Source organism: Marmota flaviventris, chromosome 18 (genome assembly GCF_047511675.1).
Source record: "Marmota flaviventris isolate mMarFla1 chromosome 18, mMarFla1.hap1, whole genome shotgun sequence".
Lineage (NCBI taxonomy): Eukaryota > Metazoa > Chordata > Mammalia > Rodentia > Sciuridae > Marmota > Marmota flaviventris.
In genome coordinates, this window is record NC_092515.1 from 4700409 (window position 1) to 4713510 (window position 13102).

The window sequence follows — 13102 nt, forward strand, 5'->3', positions numbered from 1 at the left end:
GAAGACATAAAGGAGGAAATCAAAAAATTCTTAGAGATAAATGAAAATACAGACACAACATATCGGAATCTATGGGACACAATGAAAGGAGTTTTAAGAGGGAAATTCATTGCCTGGAGGTCATTCCTCAAAAAAAGAAAAAAAACCAACAAATACATGATCTCACACTTCAACTCAAAACCTTAGAAAAGGAAGAGCAAAACAACAGCAAAAGTAGCAGAAGGCAAGAAATAATTAAAATCAGAGCTGAAATCAACGAAATTGAAACAAAAGAAACTATTGAAAAAATTGACAAAACTAAAAGTTGGTTCTTCGAAAAAATAAATAAGATCGACAGACCCTTAGCCTTGCTAACGAAGAGAAGAAGAGAGAGAGAACTCAAAATACTAGCATATGGAATGAAAAAGGCAATATCACAACAGACACTACAGAAATACAGAAGATAATTAGAAATTATTTTGAAACCCTATAGTCAAACAAAATAGAAGATGAAGACATCGATAAATTTCTTAAGTCATATGATTTGCCCAGATTGAGTCAGGAGGATACACACAACTTAAACAGACCAATATCAATGGAGGAAATAGAAGAAGCCATCAAAAGACTACCAACCAAAAAAAGCTCAGGACCGGATGGGTATACAGTGGAGTTTTACAAAACCTTTAAAGAAGAACTAATACCAATACTTTTCGAGTTATTTCAGGAAATAGAAAAAGAGGAAGCTCTTCCAAATTCATTCTACAAGGCCAACATCACCCTGATTCCGAAACCAGACAAAGACACCTCAAAGAAAGAAAACTACAGACCAATATCTCTAATGAACCTAGATGTAAAAATCCTTAATAAAATTCTGGCGAATCAGATACAAAAACATATCAAAAAAAATTGTGCACCATGATCAAGTAGGATTCATCTCTGGGATGCAAGGCTGATTCAATATACGGAAATCAATAAATGTTATTCACGACATCAATAGACTAAGAGATAAGAACCATATGATCATCTCGATAGACGCAGAAAAAGCATTCGACAAAGTACAGCATCCCTTTATGCTCAAAACACTAGAAAAACTAGGGATAACAGGAACTTACCTCAACACTGTAAAAGCTATCTATGCTAAGCCTCAGGCTAGCATCATTCTAAACGGAGAAAAATCCCTCTAAAATCTGGAACAAGACAGGGATGCCCTCTCTCTCCACTTCTCTTCAACATAGTTCTCGAAACACTGGCCAGAGGAATTAGACAGACGAAAGAAATTAAAGGCATAAAAATAGGAAAAGAAGAACTTAAATTGGCACTATTTGCGGTGACATGATCCTATACCTAGCAGACCCAAAAGGGTCTACAAAGAAACTACTAGAGCTAGTAAATGAATTCAGCAAAGTGGCAGGATATAAAATCAACATGCATAAATCAAAGGCATTCCTGTATATCAGTGACAAATCTTCTGAAATGGAAATGAGGACAACCACCCCATTCACAATATCCTCAAAAAAAATTAAAATACTTGGGAATCAACCTAACAAAAGAGGTGAAAGATTTATACAATGAAAACTACAGAACCCTAAAGAGAGAAATAGAAGAAGATCTTAGAAGATGGCAAAATATACCCTGTTCATGGATAGGCAGAACTAACATCATCAAAATGGCGATATTACCAAAAGTTCTCTATAGGATTAATGCAATGTCAATCAAAATCCCAATGGCATTTCTTGTAGAAATAGATAAAGCAATCATGAAATTCATCTGGAAAAATAAAAGACCCAGAATAGCAAAACCAATTATAAGCAGGAAGAGTGAAACAGGCGGTATAGCGAAACCAGACTTCAAACTATACTACAGAGCAATAGTAACAAAAACAGCATGGTACTGGTACCAAAACAGGTGGGTGGACCAATGGTACAGAATAGAGGACACAGAGACCAATCCACAAAATTATAACTACCTTATAATTGACAAAGGTGCTAAAAGCATGCAATGGAGAAAGGATAGCATCTTAAACAAATGGTGCTGGGAAAACTGGAAATACATATGCAACAAAATGAAACCGCATCCCTTTCTCTCGCCATGCACAAAAGATAACGCAAAATGGATCAAGGAGCTTGATATCAAACCAGAGACTCTGTGTCTGATAGAAGAAAAAGTTGGCTCTAATCTACATCTTGTGGGGACGGGCTCCAAATTCCTTAATAAGACACCTATAGCACAAGAGTTAAAAACAAGAATCAACAAATGGGACTCACTCAAACTAAAAAGTTTTTTCTCAGCAAGAGAAACAAGAAGAGAGGTAAATAGGGAGCCTACATCCTGGGAACAAGTTTTTACTCCCCACACTTCAGATAGAGCCCTAATATCCAGAGTATACAAAGAACTCAAAAAATTAAACAATAAGAAAACAAATAACCCAATCAATAAATGGGCCAAGGACCTGAACAGACACTTCTCAGAGGAGGATATACAATTAATCAACAAATACACGAAAAAAATGCTCACCATCTCTAGCAGTCAGAGAAATGCAAATTAAAACTACCCTAAGATACCATCTCACTTCAGTAAGACAGCCATTACGAAGTCAAACAACAACAAGTGCTGGCGAGGATGTGGGGAAAAGGGTACACTTGTATATTGCTGGTGAGACTGCAAATTGGTGCAGCCAATTTGGAAAGCAGTATGGAGATTCCTTGGAAAGCTGGGAATGGAACTGTGATAGTAGGAGCAAATGTGACTCCATTTTGTTTTATGACTTCATCCTGTAAAACAACCATGCCAAGTAGAAGAGTCATGACTGGGGCAAGATGTTCTATTCCTTTTGCTATAGAAACCTTTAAGAACACAAAACTACCTAATAGGGCATTGTTTCTGTAACTATGGTGACTGGGCTAACTGGGATTGGTTAGGCTTCCCTCCGCTTGACTGCACTGTCCCGCTTCTGTAACCTGGCTGGCTTGCATTGGCTAGATCCCCCGAACATCCCTTTTGCAGTTTTCAGGCTTAAAAGGAACGCCCTTGCAATTGTTTGGTGCTGATCAGGGGAAGAGCTTTATGTTCTGGTCAGCCGCCACTGGTGTGCTTCAATAAAGGCTTGATTCGATTATACGTAAGTGGTCTGGAAGTCAGTTTATGAAACCCTGGGATGAAGCTTTAACTATAACAGAACCACCATTTGACCCAGCTATTCCCCTTCTCATACTATTCCCCAAAGACCTTAAAAGAGTGTACTATAGGGATACCGCTACATTGATGTTCATAGCAGCACAATTCACAATAGCTAGACTGTGGAATCAATCTAGATGCCCTTCAATAGATGAATGGATAAAAAAATGTGGCATTTATACACAATTTAGTATTACTCAGCACTAAAAAATAACAAAATCATGGCATTTCAATGGAAATGGATGGAATTAGAGCAGATTATGCTAAGTGAAGCTAGCCAATCCCTAAAAAACAATGTCTTCTTTGATATAAGGAGGGCAACTAAGAACAGAGAAGGGAGGAAGAGCATGAAAGATGATTACCATTAAACAGGGATGAGAGGTGGGAGGCAAAGGGAGAGAAAAGGGAAATTGCATGGAAATGGAAGGAGACCCTCACTGTTATACAAAATTACATATAAGAGGTGGTGAGGGGAAAGGGAAAAAAAACAAGGAGAGAAATGAATTACAGTAGATGGGGTAGAGACAGAAGATGGGAGGGGAGGGGAGGGGAGGGGGGATAGTAGGGGATAGGAAAGGCAGCAAAATACAACAGACACTAGTATGGCAGTATGTATAAACGTGGATGTGTAACCAATGTGATTCTGCAATCTGTATACGGGGTGAAAATGGGAGTTCATAACCCACTTGAATCAAATATATGAAATATGATATGTCAAGAGTTTTGTAATGCTTTGAACAACTAATAAAAAAAGAAAGAAATTTAAAAAATAAAAAAATAAAGGCTTGATTCGATTATACATGAGTGGTCTGGAAGTCAGTTTATGAAACCCTGGGATGAAGCTTTAACTATAGCATTACAGAATGTCAAAGTCTATGCAGATAAAAGAGGGCATTCATAATATTTAAAGTAAAATAAAAATGGATCAAAATACTTTTAAATCATGTGATTTAATAAAATTTAATTTAAATTGGATAATTAATGTCTTCATTCTTAACACACATTTTTGCAGCTAATTCAATAATCTATATAAGATTGTAATTTATAAGGTAATTAAAATATATCTTTATTTGCTTCTAACAGATTTTCTTCAAAAAGAAACCCATAACTTATATTATTATGTACACTTACCTGATGCCCTGCCTTTTACAGTTGGGGATGTTCACAGTCAAAGTAATTCATTATATAAATACCTATTTTCAAGGGATTCTTATTAAATTATAAATTTAACATGCAATCATCAAGTAATCTTAACTTCTAGTGTTCAAGTTTTCATAAAGTGGTAAGCATATATAATTTTATCAATAAAGGTGTCCAAAAAAATCTGGCTACATTTCCATTGAAATATTTCTTCCTATCAAGATATAACAACTTATCTGGATTCTCAGATTTACAGGAATTGCTCAAAAATATAACCAAGAGGAAGAATTCTGGAAGGAGATAAAGAAATGCTTCCACATAGAACAAAAGTTGGAGAGTCCTAAAAGAAAGAAAGAAAGAAAACATTTCTGAGTAAAAAGGTCTTTATATATTCAAGACTTTAATGATTACAAGGTTTCTCTGGATAGAGAAATCTTTATGATTGTACAAAAGATCTAGATAGATGATGTAGGAGGTTAAAGTAATTGGAGAACAGGTTTATGTGTAGCTAAATTGGTTATAAATATATAGAAAAAATCAATTTAAAAACATTTCAAGATTTGCCCTAAGAACAGATATTATTATGCTAATATAAACCAAGATTGTTGCCCATACATTGAGATGACAAAAACTTACTCAAACAGTAGTCTACTCTCATTCCAATAAAATAACTCCTTATGCCTAGTAATTCTTACTATTTGAAAAAGGACTAATTTTTAATAAATTAAGATTCATACATTTTTTTATTAGATGGTAAATGTTTTCAAATACCAATAATACCTTATTGGTATTTTCTGAGGAAAATGTTTTCAAATACCTTAAGTTCCAATTTTAAAGCTTCTTTTTGAAAAATTATATTTAATTGATGGAAAAATATCAAAAATAATAACAATTTTTAATAATTCTTATGTATTAATTATATTTCTATTTCCTAAATTTGGATATCAATTGATTTCCCAATTCAAACCCTAAAAGCCAGGAGGGCTTGGAATAATATATACTAAGCCTGAAAGAAAATGGGTGCCAACAAAGATTACTATATACAGTCAGATTTCCCTTCAGAATTGAAGATGAATTAAAAACCTTCAATGATAAGCAAAAACTAAAAGAATTCATAACCATAAAGCCTGCACTACAAAACACTCAATATTTCTTGATGAAGAAATAAATTAAAATGAAAACCAGCATAGGGATGAATTATTCTAGAAGAATAGTCTAAATTAGACTAAGTATGAAGTAAGCACTTCCCAAATTTATTTCATATACTATGTTCACTGTTCTTCAACTTGCCTTTTCCATTTAACATCATGTGAAAGCAAATTTAAGGAAACCATGAAGATGACTCAGTGATGAAGCAAGGCTCTTCCCATCCAGAGGTACAGACGCCAACCTTGTTCCAACTTGTACAAACAGCCTCAGTAGATGCTCCACACACTAGGACACTGTGCATCAGGATGACCTGAGAGGATTTAAATGTCCTCCAGTCTCTCACATTTGTAGAAAACTGAGTGCCCAATATCACATTAAAGTATTCTTTTATTCCTGTCACAACTTCATGAAGAGCCTACTCCTAAGTAATAATCTGTTTCCTCAAGATTTCTAGTAACTTGCATAATCCTCTAGAATAGAATCCATTCTTTTTGAAAGGAAGAGCTGTTTTGTTTTGTTTTTCTTCTCAGAATGAAGCCCCAATCATCAACAAGCCATGTTTTAAAGTTTCAGGAGTTTTAAACTTTGATTCTGTTCATCAATGTTTTCTCACTTTGAACAGAAGATTCTACCTGGGCCCTGTTCTGATGAGGCTGAGATCTCTCACTTGATTCTGCCACCATCTCCATTTCCATGTTTTCGGTTTGTTCTTTTTGTTTTCACTTCAGCTTCTTTCTAATGCCGCCCACATGTCTTCTTTCCTGGAGCAGCTCCTCTCACCGTCCCCTCTGCATACGGCACCTGAATGGCTTTTTGGAGTTCTCACTGTTTCTGCAGATTGGTGTCCATGAACTTGAGTGCTCTGCTCTCTGGAATTCATTCACAGCAGTTTTTATTTCAACCACCGTAATGTATAAAGTATGTCACTTGGATGTCCTTTACGGCAACCTTCACACACTTTGCTTCATAAAGGAGAGGCCCGTGAAAGCACAGCACTCACACACCCTCCTGGAATTTCAACTTCAGGTCCTGTTTGGGTGTCATTTGTGATTCACCACCTCCACCTTCTCCTGTCACCCCCAACTACTGACCCGTCACAAGCCATCCACAGGCTGAGTGTGGACTATGTTGCACATTGTAGCCTAGTGAGCAAAAAAGTCTAGCATTGGGAACTTCCCATGGCACCCCCACAGGGATTGACTGGCTGATGCAGGTGAACTTCCCCCTCAAGTTCTGCCAAAGATCCCACACAGCACCTGAGATCCTGACTACTAAACATCACAAAGCAAGACTCTGCCCTTGAACCTCATCCCTGCCCTTGAAGTACCCCCTTAAATAAGCCACCAGAGTCATCCTTTGTCTAATTCCAGGGCTTCGCTTTTGTAAATGTATTTCTGACTATTTGTGTTTTGTTCCTAATTATTTGAGACTTTAAGTTTTAGGGTGGCTTCCACCCACCTGGGAAGGAAAAAGAACATCCCAATGAGGCGCTGGCCATCATCCCCGTTACACCCCAACTCTCTACCATATTGAATTTTTTCTCAGGCATGCTGTCAGGCACAGCCAGCTCTACATCCTTGGCCCCATTTGCCAGTACAGACAGACCTCAGCACTGCAACCCACATAGCCACTGCTCCTGCCCCATCCCATAATTGTAAGCAATCTCTGCATTTCCATCATTGTGTTAGTCAGATTTTCCTTACTGTGACCAAAATACCTGACAAGAACAACTCAGGGGAAGAAAAGGTAATTTGGGGCTCACAGTTTCAGAGGTTTAGTACTTGGTCTGTTCTCACCCGTGTCCCGCACAGGTGATGGAATTTGGGTTCCTCTGCATGAAATGGGCTGGCCGTGTAAAAAAACATAAAAAAAAGGGGGGCTGGGGTTGTGGCTCAGCCATAGAGTACTCACCTAGCATGCAAGAGCATTGGGTTCGATCCTCAACACCACATAAATGTAAAATAAAGATGTTGTGTCCACCTAAAACTTAAGATTAAAAAAAAAAACTAAAAGAAGAAAACTGTGAAAAAAAACACAGTACTTGGGAAGTAATTTTCAAAACTGAAGACGGGATACTCTTTAATCTTAAGGATCGAACTTCCACACTGGAAACAAAGAGAGCAATGGAGCCCACACTTGCTTTATTTATATGGGGGAACAGCCAATGTTTTTTATGATATGTTCTTTGCCAAATACGGTTATGGGAGGGCTGTCTAGTTCCCAATGGGTTACGCCCAACTCCAGAGCTACAAGAACTGTCCCACTAGTAGAGATATCATGCCCTGGGCATCTACATATGGGAATGCCAGGATTGTTCCCAATGGGAGACCTAAGTCCCCCAAGGCTCGGTACCAAGTAAAAGACCACTCAAGTAGCTTTATGGGTGGCATCCTGCAGTCCACTGACCATTGCTTTGGCCATGAGGTGAGGCAGAACATATGGTGGAAGGGTCTGGTGGAGAGAAGCTGCTGAAGCATGGTTTCCAGAATGCAGAGATTGGGGAAGAGGCCCCAGGGAAGATGAACCATTCCAGGGCATGCCTCTAGGGACTGATCTCCTCTATCCATATCTCACCTACCTATAGTTAGCCACAGAGAAAGGAAATGCTATAATCCATCCACATACAAACCATTCTGGTAAACTGACTGTCTTCCTTTGGAGGGGAATAAATAAGGACACAGGAAGCACTGTGGATCGCTCTCTTCCCCAAACAGTGTGAATGGTCCTTTAATAAAGGATGCAGAAAATGCTGACCTATGAAAAGGGAGTTAAGTGCTTGGCAATTATGTTGAATGAGCAGATTCACAAAGCACGGATACACACAACAGATTACTAAAAAACATGGCACAGCGCCACATACTTCAAAGGAAGGAATGTCACAAAGTGCAAAAACTAGTTCCACAAGATAAGCCTAGTATATCAGTAACAATTACTAACCCACATCTTTCCTTCTGAGACCTATTTATGGCTAATGGAGCTAGCCAAGGCCAGTCTTTGGCTTTATCATGAGGGAAATTACCTGGTATGGAGGAAGGGGATTCTCTTCCTTGTTCTGATGTGCTTACTTGCTGTGGAATGGCTGTTGCCAAAAGCCTGGTCCTTGACACTGACACCAATCCAACAATGAGGAAACGGTTTTCAGAAAAAGGAAGGTTGGGAAAAGAATAAACATCTAAGTTTCAAAGCCACAAGGGATATAGTCAAAGCATCATGTGTACCCGTTATGCGGCCACCAGCCTACTGACATGCTGGAGTTCCAATGGCATCACCTCAGAGCTCTTCTGCTGAGCGCCATGATTTCCACACCCAGCAGCAAGCCTCTTCACCACGTGGCGCACTGCACAATCCATGATTTTCCTGCCATGCTTTAGGCTGCTGCTTTACACTCCCTCTGACCCCTACTGTCGCGACCCCTTGCCCGCAAGGAAGACGCAACTCAGGAATCTTCTTTCAGCAGTTTATTCAGGTCCTTGATATTTCTTCTTCTAACTCTCGGATGCCCCTCCCAGCCTTAATAAAGCATCCCAAGCCCCAATGCAAAGCTGCCGCGTGGAGCTTTCTCACAGGGTGGTGAAAAATCATGTGCCAACTCTCCTAGATAAGGAGTTGTTTGTCACAGACCACAGTGGAAGCCGGCGCCATCTACTAATGGCGACCATAGTCTGCAGAAACGGCAGAAGCGGCTCACCACAGTTCCCCCTTTCTGTTTTCTTAAAACAATACAGGCGAGAGTAGAGGTCCTATCCCACTGTGCAGAAGTGGCTGCATAGTATGACTCAGTCCTAAGGAGGGCCCTTCCCCAGACCCGAGGCCATATCAGCCGACGCCTTTTTTCGTGGGGCGGGGCGTGGACGCGTCTAACCCACATGCAATAGGACATGCTCTCCTTGAGGTCCACGTCAAGGATCACCCAAGTGCAGTGCCTTGCCTTGCATCCTGTATCGTGATGAAGGGGGATAGGTGAGGCTGAACTGTGGCTGTTTATAATGACAAACAAGTTGACAGCACCCTGAAAGAAAGGCACGGACTTTAAGACAATAGAAAAGCACTAGTGTGGAAACCCATCTGCGTGCAATGGCAGTAAGACCGGCAGAGTGCAAGGGCTTTCCAACACTAAGAGAATAACAAGGAAAGACATGTCGATCCCAGTGCAATGTTATAATAACTTGGGGTGTAACGACCATGTCAAAGGTTTACTGCTTAAGATGCGCAAGCCAGACTTGAGGTGAGTTGCCATTTTCTAAGGCCGCAAGAGCCTGTACAATCATAGCCTTTTCTTGTGCATGGCGAGTTTTAAGGTGACAGAGAAGCCACAAACAAAGTACAACACCGAAGCAACACATTGCACCAAAAATGCCTACCCCCACCCACTCTTTGAAGAAGGAAAAAGCAGAAAATATCCAATCCGTGAATTGACCCAAAGTCACGGGATCGACACGGGTACTGTTCAAGACAGCTATCTGGGTTAGTTGAGACTGGATCATGTCTTCCGCTGCCATGGACCAATTTCCGGCCAAATATTCGCCAATGATGCGGGAGGCATTCCTGGAATCATTAAATCTGACAGAGGTTATGCATAAATGTGCACGTTGGTCAACACAACCCAAAAGCACCAAGTCAGCCAATTCTTCTACCTGAGCTTGGAGTAAATCTATTCTTTGGTTGGCAGCTAAAATCCCTGACAAAATATGTTGATTAATTGTATTTTGGGATTCAAGTATAGTGGAAGTTTGTTGAACAACTTGATTAATGGTGGCAGCAGTTTGTACTTGACTGGCCATGGCCACTCTGGCCATAACCGCTGCAGCAGCAGACACTGCCACAGCTGTCACTATAGCTGCCGTAATTCCAAAATCCCTGCGGATTCTAAGTAGCTCAACAATGGGGAATTTATCTGGGTCCGCAGTGACTGGGATTGGGACAAAAGTTGGAATTTTCATAACCACTGCTACAGTCCAAGAACCATTCCAACACTCAGATAAGAGACAGGTAACACTAGAACAATCCAGCATCCCCGACGAGGTATCATTAGCCAAAAGGAGCAAGAACGGGGATTGGATGCAGACCCTTGCAGGGGGCAATGTGGCATTATATAGCAAAGAATTGAATGAAACAGATGTAAGTCTCTTACCTCGTTCACTCTCCCTAACAGTGCCAGAAACATTAGCCAGCCAACTTCTGGCTCCCAGCAATTGAGCCAATGCAGAAATATCGGCTGAGGCCCCCTTCTCATTGGAAATCAGCCATTGAAACCAGGACCAACCTACTCCTGTAGAGGAGTTGGCACTATGGTTAAAGTTATAAACATACCTCTTAAGAGAGGGGGAAAAGGAGAAACCCTTAGCAACTTGAAGTTTCTCCCAAGAATGATCCTGACAAGGCGTAAATGTTGGGGGGAAACCAAGATTAGGGGTACAGTAAGGAGAGGCCTTGAAATGAGTGGCATTGTAAGTACTATTAGAAGAAGGAGGCACTGGGATTAGCACCTTGGAGATCATAGCCAAGGTAGTTATGTTTAAAGCAGAGCTATTTGCAGGGGTCCCTGAACCTGATTGCTTCCCCGAAACTACTTGGCTCAGTACGGCATTAATAATACTCCCTGAGACCTGATTGGACCGCAATGGGTCCTCCCAGTTAGTCAAATTTTTAGTCTTAAGGCTAATGCAATTAGCGTTTCCAAGGCTGAAACAAAAAACTCCTGTGAGATTAACCTGAGATTGATTAAAAACGCTCTCCATGTCCCCTCTAGGAGAGGCACAGGGAGCAGACATCTCACATGAGTTAGAGAAAAGAGTGGGGAGGACACTAGAACTACCAGGAACCGGCATCGGCATTGGCCAAGCCCGTGCCACTGCCCACCACTGCATTGGTGTCGTCTGTGCCATCGGCACCAGCACCAGAACCAGAGCACGTAGCAGAGTGAAGATCCTCATCACGGGATTGCTGTGGTATCTCTTGTTGCTGGTCGGTTGATGTCAAGACTCTTCTTGTCAGGCGTTCAGGGACCCACAACGGCTCCGTGCGATCCTGGGGAAAAACACATACAGATCCTCGTGCCCATGTCAGCACGGGGTCGGGGCCGTTCCATTGGCCCGTAAGAACATCCTTCCACTTAACATAGCCAATCACAGAGGGCTGAGGGGACACATGTCTATCAGCCGCAGAGTGACCATGAATATCCAAATTCAAAAAATTAATGGTAAAGAGAGCTAAGGACAGGCGTTCTTTAGGAGTGTGTTCAGCTCCTATTCCCCCTTTTTGTTTTTGTAAAGTTTCCTTTAAGGTGTGATGAGCACGCTCAACAATGCCTTGTCCTTGAGGATTGTAAGGCAGACCATGAGTAAGTTGCACTCCCATGGTAGAACAAAAGGATGTAAATTGTCTGCCAGTATAAGCAGGTCCATTATCAGTCTTAAGGGATGCAGGAGCACCCCATGCTGCCCATGCTTCTAGGCAATGAGTAATAACATTACGTGCCTTTTCTCCCGACAAAGCAGAGGCATGAATAACTCCAGAGCACGTATCAACAGAAACATGTACATACTTGAGGTTACCAAAGTCAGGTATGTGCGTCACATCCATTTGCCAGACAACCAATGGCTTCAATCCCCGTGGGTTCACTCCATAAGTAGGGGGATGAAGAAATGTGACACAATGGGGACATTGTAATACTATCTGACGAGCATCCGCTCTGGAAATGGAAAAACGCCTGCGCAGCGTTAAAGCATTAACATGGAAATTTTGGTGAAATAATTTAGCCCCCTCTAAGGAGGAAGCCAAGCATATCAACTGGCCTCTAGTGGCTGAGTCCGCACAGGCATTACCCTGTGATAACGGACCAGGAAGAGAGGTGTGAGCCCGGATGTGCATTGGATAAAAAGGAGCAGTGCGGCTACAGATAAGCTGTTGAAGCTGATTAAAGTAAGCAGATACATTATGGGCATTACTAATAGCTCCCACTGCCTCCAGGACTTTGAGTGCTTGTACCACATAAATGGAGTCCGAGATAAGATTAAAAGGAAAAGGACACTGTTTAAAAACCTCAATAACAATTTGCAGTTCAACCCATTGTGGATTTCCAGGAGCAAATTGATGCTGAACAGGGGGAGAATCATTAATTACATAAGCTCCCATTCCAGACTTGGAACCATCAGTGAAAATATTAACAGCCCCCGGAATTGGATTGGGTGAAGTTACCTTAGGGAAAATGATGGGATGTTCTTTAACAAAATGGAGTAATGGATGGGAAGGGTAATGATTATCAATATCCCCTTGAAACGAGCAACATAGAATAGCCCAGTTGTCTAGAGTAGCACACAAAACATTAAGTTGAGTCTTAGTATAGGGTATAATAAGAGAAGAAGGTGATTGTCCGAAAAATTGAATGCTTTGTTGAATCCCTTTAAGTGCTAACGCTGCAACAGCATCAGGATAGTATTCTAAGGATTTTCCTGGGGATATATGTGGGTGGATCCATAGTAAAGGCCCATCTTGCCACAGTACTCCAGTAGGCTGCCGCATAGTGGCAAGCACACATAACTGGAAAGGTTTATTACTCTGGAGCCTGCATAGAGTAGCATGTTGTATAGCTTCTTCTACTGTTACAAGGGCCGCCCTAGCCTCTTTGGTGAGGCTACGAGGAGAAGCAAGATCTGGATCA

The 13102-nt window shown here is 41.0% G+C and overlaps 1 pseudogene; it reads right to left on the reverse strand.

The window, feature by feature from the left end:
* Positions 1 to 5598: 5598 nt before the first annotated feature.
* On the reverse strand, positions 5599 to 6486 carry LOC114080075 (mortality factor 4-like protein 1 pseudogene; annotated as a pseudogene).
* Between the last annotated feature and the right edge of the window lie 6616 nt (positions 6487 to 13102).